The following is a 10704-nucleotide window of genomic DNA, read 5'->3' on the forward strand; positions in this document are numbered from 1 at the left end:
AGGTATATAGTTCCTGACTTATCAACTAGTATGAAACTTAATCAATTAGCTTTGGACAACTTTCACTGCTCAATTTGTCCACCTGCAAAATGGGAGTGAATGTATTTGCCTATCTTGAAGAGGAAATGTAAATAAAAATGAAGCAAAATTGATGAATAAATACTTTCAGCTTTTTAAAATTCAGCTTCATCATCACCTTTAAGGACCATTCAGGTCTAACGGAAAGCCATGGGGTTGCTGTCAGAGACAAGATGGTGGCCAGATTCTAGGGTGCGCTCTCTGCCCTGTCAGCTCAGAAAGCCTGCTGCTGAGAGAGTCTATGGGCGATTAATGACCTGAACAGAGGTACTATTTTGTTTGTTATGAATGAATTAGAACTCATTCATAACAGAAAATAGTTTATGAACCAATTATTTATAACAAGAAATATATCTCCCAGGATACTGGAGTGATCTGGCCAGCGTTTTATCCCCCTGTAGGTAAAATCTTCCAAGGAAGCCAAATTATAATTAGGACAAAGGCTGCGTGTTAAGCATGGAATCAGACTCTGGGAGTTGGCTTTATGACAAAAATGTTGGATAGCTTTGGGCTCTGCAGCATCCACTCAACCCAGATGTAGAACTTTTGTCCTGGTACCCAGGACAGCCTCTCTAGTCAGCACTTGAATGGCACTGCCAAGGTCAACCTCTGAGAATTCTCCTTTTCCTTGCTCCTATGCTGGCCATCCTCCTACTGAAGGACATTTTTTCCTCCAGATATGTTAATAGCTTAAATCCAGTTCCAGTTAGGTTTTGTTAATCTGGGACCAATTCCATCTCCTCAGAGATGACTTTGCTCTTATCTGTTATGTGTTAATTGGTGGTCCACACTCAGCTTCATGAGTTGCCGAATTAATGGGTTACCTCACTGTCACTTCCATCTTACAACCACAACAATGCAAAAATTAATAACTCACAAAGAGTTGCCAATTCAGACCTTGCCAGACTTGGTACTTCTCTAACTAAGGCATTTGAAATGAGCACAATCATTATTAGAATGTACACAGGTTCTTCTAAAAATACCACAACAATTTCCTCTGTTTAATAAGATAAACTGCAATCCCTGAAATCTTGTTTAAACTCTAAGTTACTTGGCAAATCTTTTCTTCGAAGTTTCTAAGTAGATTTTAGCTCAACTCAATCTTGTTAAATTTTAAAAGATCCTGAATCAAATAGATTCAAACTAACGAACTATGAGTACATTACTCCATGAACTGAAAACAAAAACAAAAACAAAAACTGGTAAAAAGGTGGACTCTCCCCCTATTGCCAGAAACATGTCACTTGCTAGTAACCTTAGTTCTCTAACCAAAATGTCACTATGCACAGGAACTTAACCCAAGCTGATTTCAGCTGTTTATCAGCTGTTTTCCAGGATTATCCTGCCATTTGCTGCAACTGGATAAACCTGGAGGACTATGCTAAGTAAAATAATCTAGACACAGAAAGATAAACATAGTACCGTATGATCTCACTTACATGTGGAATCTTAAAAAAATGAACTCGTAGAAGCAGAGAGTCAAATGGTGGTTGCCAGGGCTAGGAGGTGAGGGACATGGGGAGATGTTGGCCAGACGGTACAAACTTTCAGTAATAAGGTGGGAAAGTTCTAGCATCTAATGTGAGCATGGTGACTATAGTTAATAATGCTGTATTGTCTACTTCAAATGTGCCAAGATAAACAAATTAAGGAAATGAAATTATGATTAAGTGCTAAGAAGAAAACAAAAAAGAAGCCGAGATGGAAAAACCATGGGAGAGTCTATTTTAACTCGGATGGTTAGGGGGGCCTTGTTGAGAGGCTTGTGTTTAAACTGAAAACTGAAGGTTATGAAGGATCAATTCTGTGAAGAGTAATGAGGAGCATTCCAGGCAAAGGAAACAGCATAAGGTGGAAAAGAGTGTGATGTGTTCCAGAAACTAGTGGAAGGCCAGGACTGGATTATAGTGAAAGAGGGGGAAAGTAGATCAGATGAAAAGATGTAGGTAGAAGCCAGGCCATGGTGCCTTGTAGATCATAGAAGGGTTTCATTTTGTTCCAAATATGAAAAAAGAATAGGGAGAGTGTTTAGCTGGGGAGTGGTATTTTTTAGCAGATTGTGCTGGAAGCTACATGGAAAGAGTTTGGATGAAAGCAGAAGCAGGGAGCTCAGTGAAGAGGCTACAGCAGTGGTCCAGGTGGAGATACTGGTGACCTGGACAAATAATGTGACAGCAGAGATGGAGAGAACAGAAAAGATTTGAGCTAAATTTTTTAGATAAACTATCAGAACATACTATAATTAAATAGTAAGTGGCTTTGGTAAGAAAAAAAAAAAAGAAAGAAAGAACCATATCAAAACATCATGCTGAAGTGGAAAAAAAGCAAAACAAAACAAAACAAAACCTTGACATTTCATTTTACAGAAAAGAATCAAAGGCTCAAAGGGTTGGAGTGATTGATTGGCTCTGAGATTTGGGACTGATTCATAGCAGAGCCAGGATAAAAACCCAGTCTCCTGGCTCTCAGCCTAGTGGTCTCACTTCCCTTTCTTCTCCCAGAGCAGCCAAATCATCTTCATGGCCGCAGCCAGGCAGGAGAGTGAGAGCATGGTAGCCAGACTCAGGGCATTTACTCTCCCCTCCATTCTCGTACCTTCTGGATGCTCTAGTCATAAGGAAGGTTAATCATTCCCTACCCACCACTGTAGACAAAACCCTATATTTAGCCTTTGACATGGACATGTAATACAATGCTGATGGAAAAGACTCACTGTGAATTCCTTTACTAGGTGACAGATGCTGATCTTAATGCTTTGCATATACCACGTCATTTAATCTTTACAACACTCCTCTGCGATAGGTACTAATATTAAAGTCATTCGTTTGATTAGTAAAATGAGGCACATAGAACTTGAATCAGCTTTTCCCTAAGCCCCATGCAAACAGTACCACTGTCCCTTAGCCATCCAGCTTTGAGCTGGGGAGAGCTCAGGCTCCTTGATGCCCACAGCCTCTATTCTGCCCTACTCTTATTACCTGTTGTATGGTGGTGATACTTTCTTTTTCAGCTACATGCCAGGAAGTTTCTTTGTAGGTAATTATATGGGAATAATTAGTCTTTATGTAAACATTACCTTGGAGGATATGAAAGACCTAACTTTCAGGCAGCCAAAGAACCCAGGAGGCTGCTTATAATCACTCACTAGGTTTCATCGTCTCTAGAAGTAATTAGAGATTTCAACCACAAATCACCACTTCAATTGGATCTACACACCTTACCTTCTTCCTAAAATTATAATAGCAATTTTCTAGGGAAAGATTAAGGAAGAGGGGCAGATACCCTGTGGTTCTGTTTTCCTGCTGGAGGTTTTCTTATAAGGAGCAAGAAGGGTATGCTGTCACCCAGGGAATAGATATTGTGGCCTAATCACAGCCCTTTGCATCATGGGACATGACTTGGGACATGGAGTTGGGAGGGACACTACAGAGTCTTAATTTAGGCTCTTTTGGTTGCGTATAACAGAAACCCACCACAAATCACCTAAACCAGGAGAACAGGATTGGAGTTTTTCATGGCTGCAAGAAAGGAAGTATAAGCAGACCTCAAGTAGGATTCATGCCTAGAACTGAAAGTCATCAGCATACTCTCTTCTTATTTGCCATAAATTCAGTGGTGAACACAGTTAGCAGGGTAAGAAAACATCTCGAGGTATGTACGTATATACTCCCTGAAGCCCACACTGCCTTACCATACCCTCTGTCATCTCCAACCCCACCACTATCACCATCACTCTCCAAAATGGGGTGTGTTGCTATGTGGCAACTACCCCAAGAGTTAGTGGCTTAAAACGTCAACCATTTTATTAAATTTCATGATTTCGTGAGTCAGGAATTTAGGCAAGACTTAGATGGGTGATTCTTCTGTTTCATGTGGTTTCAATGGAGGTCACTTGGTGGCAGTCATCTGGCAATGGGCTCATTTAGCGACCCAAGACAGCTTCATTCACATGTCTGGCACCTTGGTAGGGTTGCCTGGAAGACTGGCCCAGCTGTGACTGTCAAGTGAGCACCTACCCAAGACCTCCCACCATGGCAATCTTGGGGTAGTCAAATTTCTTACCCGGTAGCTCAATACTTCCCAGAAACCCAGATAGAAGCTGCAAGGCTTCTTTTGATTTAGCTTCAGAAGTCTCAGAGCAACACATTGACCATATTATGTTAGTGAAAGAAATCATTAAAGCCAGCTCAGATGCAAAAGATGGGGAGTTAGACTCCATCTCTCAATAGGAAGAACATCAATTAACCTGTGGCCCTCTTTAATCTACTGTAGGCAGACTGCTAGACAAGTATCTACCAACTTAAATATTTACTGCTTGCTTAAATCCAAGGGAAAGATAAATGAGAAGTAAAACATCAAATTATTTAGGGGACTCAGGGGACAGAGCTTCAGAACGGGCAGTTACGGGACTTATCTTCTGGGTGGTTCCTATGGGAGACCTAGCCCCACCAATCCCACTCATTTCACTGATGGCGTGATACCTTTAAGAAGCATTGAAAAAAGGATTATGAAGGAAAATCTGTAAAAGGAGGATAGGAATAGTATATCTATTTCACAGGGTTGTGGGGATTCAATAGATTTTATATACGTAAAAAAGTGCCTGGCACGTACTAAGAACCTTATAAGAATTCATTATCATCATTATGCTTGATGGACCATATGAAAATATTTCCTAACCCTAGCTAGGCATCAAAAGTTAATGCCTCAGAGACTGACTTTTCAGGACTGCAGAGGGAAGGAGAAATGTGGTTTACAACCACTTGACTCCATTTATATGCAAATTACTAGCAGTAATTCATTCAAGATTCTCAAAGTAAATAACTTTCAGCTAATGTATTCTCTAACCAAAACAATAATGTCATTTTAAAGCTCTCAGGTGCTTGTCCATGAGTCATAAGAGTTTATTACATAAAGAGTTGATCATTGAAGTGAGTATTTCGGTGACACTGACCACTTTTCTTGCAATCCCCAGAGTTCCAGAAAGGCTTGCTACAATCCTACATAGCAGGAACAAGTGGCTTCCCCTCCCCTGGCAAAGCCATTGATTGATAGGGCTACCCTGATATCAAACCCTACCTCTTTTAGTAAGCTGGAGGAAGTTTCTGCTTCTTAAGAAGTAAACTATTGAGATTCCATCATTAGGCTTTCAGGACCCCACACATTCCCAGATGCCTTAGCTTCATTCTTTACTTCTACAAAGAAAGACCACTCGTTGGAAAAGCTCACACAATGCTTTTGTATGGGACACCTGGAGCCTGTTCTAATACACTGCTGGATTGGTTCCTTGGAGCTTGGACACTATATAACCTCCAGTAAATGAGATGGAGATGTTGGCATTGCTTTGGCAGAGTGTTAAGGATGGAGCTGAATTCAGAAAAATGGAAATGGTAGAAATGACATACTATGTGAGACCTGAAAACCCACCAAATGAATGTAATCTAGATGGCCCAGAAAACATTCTCTTCATTAAGCCAATAAAAAGTGCATGGCAGAGAGGAGTCCTAAAATATTTGAAAAGCTTGGTTAGATGTCTTTCTGAAGTTTGTTGTTGAAAATTGAAAAAATGTGCCATTGAGATGGGCTCTATAAATAAGTAGAACTAAGAGGATTCTGGAATGGCAAATGGTAGTGCATAATTGTCAGAGGCAAGGTGAATGTCATTATCACACTGGTCAGCAAGACTTAGAGCGGCAACAGGGTGCCTTGAATACCAGGGATCTGTAATGATCGTAGTGTTACAAGGAGGGAAGATAGATGAGAGCAGAGCAAAGTATTACCTGACTTGTATAAAATGAAAGAGCAGGAGTGTAGAAACCTGCATGAGTTCAATAATTAGAAACTATGGTCTCTCACCTCATTTCCAAATCTAAGTCAGTAGAGAGACTTAGAACCCACTGATTTAAGGAAAGGTTAGGTCTGCTTAGGAAGGAATCTACAGCAACAACACCATAAATAAAATAAATATTCCTGCTAAACCTTCCCCAAACGTACATGTGTCCACTTGCTAGGGCAATGATACACTGGGGAAAGGGAAATATCTAGGTCTGTGCTACTTGAAATGCAACTATATTCCTTGGAAGGATTGGGGGCAGAGGGAGACCAGATTCTGTTTATAGGTGTATAATCACTTCTTAATACCTAGAAGAACCTTCACATTGATTTCCTGACCTGTGACATAATAAGAGTCATTATAACAGGAAGAGTTAGGTGGATGCCCCTGAAACTGTTCTCACACCTAGCCAAGATAATAAACCAGAAACAATGTCACATCCCAAGTGGATTTGTAGAACTTAGAGACATCATTGAAGACTTATAGCACATAGGGCTGGCAGTCCCCATCAAGTCACCTGCTTGTTCCCTGCAAAAACCAGATAGATCATGGCAGAGAACTGCGGACAACCATGAACTTAAATGATGACCCAAATTTCAGTAGCTGTGCCAGACAAAGTGTCTTTACTAGAACAAATCAACTCAGCCTGTGACACTTGGTATACAGATACTGTCTGGCAAGTACATACTTCTCAACCTTTATCAGTAAGAAAGATCAAAAGAGGTTCACGTTTTTCATGGAAAGGAAAGCAGTATGCATTCATTGTGTCTTGTCTGAGGGCTCTCTCTCTCACAGTAGAGTCTGCAGAGATTTTGATTGTCTTGACATTCTGCAGACATCACATTTGTCAAACATATAGATAACATCAGTGCCAATTATACCTAGGGAGCAAGAAATAAACTAATTTAGATGCCTCAGTAAGACACATATGTGCTAAGAGGTAAGAAAAAAAACCCACAAAGATTAAAGAGCCTGCCACATTGCTTAAGTATTTAGAGGTAGAGTGACCTGGGGTGTGCTGGTTAAATCCTACCTAAAGTGAAGGACAAAATACTACAGTACTTTGTAATCCTGACCACTAGGAAAAAGATATAGTGCCTAAGCTAATTTTTTTGGATTTAGGTGCTCTAATTTATATAACTGGTGATTTTAAAACTCCCCATTTTTAGTGGGGTTACAGAAAAAGAGGACTGCAGCAGATGAAGTGTGGTGCAGGCTGCTCTGCCACTTGAACCACATAGCCCAATGGATACATCATGAGCTAGAGATATCCACAGAAGCTGAGGATGGTGTATGTATCTAACAAGTCTGACAAGACCCAATAGGAGAATCTAGGGTTCTGGAGCAAAGCCATGCCTTCTGTGACAAAGAAATATTTGCCCTTTGGAGGAAAAAAAAACCCTCCTGGAGAGCTACTGGGAACTGGTAGAAAGTGATTGACTACAATCCATCAAATCATATGGTCACCTGAGTGCAGCTGTAACCCATCACTGTAGAAGCCGTACATTCAGGATGGTACATTCAGGATCAAACTCAAGCAGGTTTCAAAGGCAGAAATTAATTTTATCAACCACTGATCCCAAGTCTCATGGTACTTAACCTTTGTTTTACTGACATCACTCCTCCTATTGCACCAATGGAAGAGGAAGATTCTCAGGCCCGGTTCATAGACAGGTCTGCTCAGTAGATGAGTGCCAACTATAAATGTGCTACTTCTGCTCTAAACCCCCAGGCAGGAGTGGCCCTGAAAGATAGTGGAGAAAGGAAATCTTCTCAATGGACAGAACTGGGACTACAAAACATGGTGGTTCACTGTGTGTGGAGGGAGAAGGGGTCTGAGGTACATATATACCTATACTTTTGACCAGTGGTAATTGGTTTGGTTCGTTGGTAAGGATTCAGGGAGGAGCAAAAATGAAAGATTAGACAAAAGAAAGTCTGGAGAAAGGGCATGTGAATAAACCCACAGAAGTATACAAATCTTTGTATTGCACATTCATGCCCATCAGTGGGCACCATTCTGAGGAGACATACTCTCTGCTGGGAGTGATAAGAGTTCTCCGTGGTACCAAAAAAAACGGCATCACTCACCAAGGCTGATCTAGTTGTTTCACTATTAAAAGTCAACCTGCTACTGAAAAAAGCCCGAAACAAAGTCCTTTCAGAGACAGGTCAACCACCTCATGGCATGGGACCACTTCTACTCTGAAGGGAGCTGTGATCTGTATGTAATGGAATTGACACATACTTTGGATATGGGTTTGCCTTCCTGCCCACAGTGCCTATGACAGCCCCACCACCCAAACGCTTATGTAATATCTGCCCTATCTGCATGGTCTCCTGCACAATATTGCTTCAGACCAAGGGATCCCATTTATGGTGAAGAAGTTGGGCTAATGTAGACATGACCGTAGGATCTTCTGGTCTTAACGTCATCTAACAGAATGGTATAAATGGCCTGTTAAAGGCTCAGCTGTGATACCAGCTCAGGCACACTAACCTACAGGGTTGGAGCACTGCTTTCCAAAGTGCTGTTTATGTGCCAGACTAATAACTAGAATATACTGGTAAACAAATTAAAAGGTGCAAGTAGTTTTGGTGTCTATTACCTTATTCATAGTGAACCATTTATAGAATTTATGTTTTCTCACCCTGCAAACCTAAGCTCTTCCAAAACATACATCCTGATTCATGGAATTGAAAATCAGGGAATACAGAATAGGTTCCACTGAGTCTGAAGCTGAAACTACCTCTTGGTCATTGTTTGCTCCTTTTGCCTCTAAACCAACAAAGAAAGGAGATACTGTACTGGTAGAAGCAAGTAGGCCCCATTGCCAGAAAGAGCAAGGGTTGCAACCATACAATGGGAGTATGAAGGAGTATGTCTGGAACCAATGGGATTCATGGGACATCCCTTGGTCTTATTAACTGTCATACTGTGAAAAGACAATTGCAACAACCATGGCTGGACAAAAGTAAGTCAGATAAGGAATCCATCCCTCAGAGATGAATGTCTGGGTCAATCTACCAGGCAAGCAACCTATACCAACTGAAGGCTGACTGAGAGTGAAGAAAATGAAGATTGGGTCACAGCAGAGGGAAGTGTGGATATTAATTATGACCTCTGAAAACAACCGCAGCAGCAGAGACCACAGCTTGTTCACTAAACCTGAAGTCTGCAGATATTGTAGCTGGCTGGCAATTCGAAGGGTACTCTATGATAGATTGGACTTCATGTGAGAAAGAAACGAGGGAAGACAAGCCAATATGAGTAATGCAAGAGGTGGACTATATCGAACACTTTATTTTCTCTAAGCCTCAATTCTTATTCCAGCTGCTGTCACAGTGACTGGTTCCACACAAGCCACTGTCATGCAGAAACAACCTGGTAGTGCCTTGTCTTGAGCCACAAAACTCTTACTTCTCATTCCCTGCTTCAGAACTCCTCTGAAGCTACTAGACCATGCAAAGAAATATACTCAGCTTTCATGCATGGACACCCCAGGAGTGCAGGCAACTTAATGCCCACGTGGCTATCCTTGACCAATGCAGGAGAGAAACTGATAGATAAAGCCTTCTTCCTTTTGACCCCGGAAGCGTGCTAAGATGCACTTCCCAAGGTTCCTCAGAAGTGTCTTCAGAACTCAGTAGTAATCAGTAAAAGCAGTAGCCAATTCTTTTATATGTCTTTGCATTGGCTTTCCCTATGAGGTGCTGGAGTCAGCGGACACTGACTCAGGGGAGCTGATTGTGCATATGTCTTCCCAACTCCACAGTTAGCAATGGAAATTGGGCATGGTCGGAGCATTTGCACCATGGAAAATAGTAAATGTCATAATCAGGGTTAATGTTTTTTCCAGAAAGTTGGCTGATAAACATTTACCAACACATGACTGCTTTATTTCCTTTCTTCCTCACCTCCTCTGTTCCTAAAACCTGATTTCTCCAATTCCATTACCAAATAAACTACCTGGACATAAGCCATTGCAGCAGACTCTGCTTAGACTAGAGTCTAGGCTAAGACAAATACTTTCCTTAGGGTGTTGTTATGAGGTTTAAAATGGGATCATGTTGTGATAATGTGACTATGGCCAAGACTGAACAGCCTAGACCTAGAAAAATATACCTACCTTAGATGGTTTTATTTTTCTCAAGGTCTCTTAAGGACCTTGAGACCAAGGTACTTGAAATTTTAGCTGCCAGGCACCCTGAGGCTAGAAACAAGGAGGGTGTTAGGATGGAGGCAAATGAGACTTCCTCCACTAATGGTGCCTGAACAGGGTGACTTGGAAAGGTTGAGAGAAAAATGTTCTGGTGGGGTCCTGCTGAGGAAGGCTGGGCTTGCAGCACCTCTGGGCTGTTAGTGTGTTCCATCCTTCCAGCTTCTCTGCCAGGTATTATAAAGCCTGAACTCCAGCCCCAGCAAGAAGTAGCAGAAAGAACCTGAGCTGATTCTTTGGTCTTGGTAGAAAACAAATTTCAAGCATAGCATGTGGCTGAGTCTGAAACCCCTTCTGACCTTTCCACCTGGTTTGTGGGCCTACACATCAAGAAAATGGCTAGGTGTGTTTGTGTACATGTATGTGTGGTTTAGGCGAAGAAAACTGTATCCTTAAAGCTGCACTGTTCAAAATGGTACCTACTAAGTACATGCAACTAGTATTTAAATTTAAATCAATTAAAATTAAATAAAATGGTTAATTGAGTTCTGTAGATAACTAGCCACATTTCAAAAACTGAATAGCTGCATGTGGTTAGTGGCTATCATATTGGACCATCCAGATATAGAATACTTC

The sequence above is a fragment of the Colobus angolensis genome, unplaced genomic scaffold (assembly GCF_000951035.1).
Source record: "Colobus angolensis palliatus isolate OR3802 unplaced genomic scaffold, Cang.pa_1.0 Scaffold57, whole genome shotgun sequence".
NCBI classification, from domain to species: Eukaryota; Metazoa; Chordata; class Mammalia; order Primates; family Cercopithecidae; genus Colobus; species Colobus angolensis.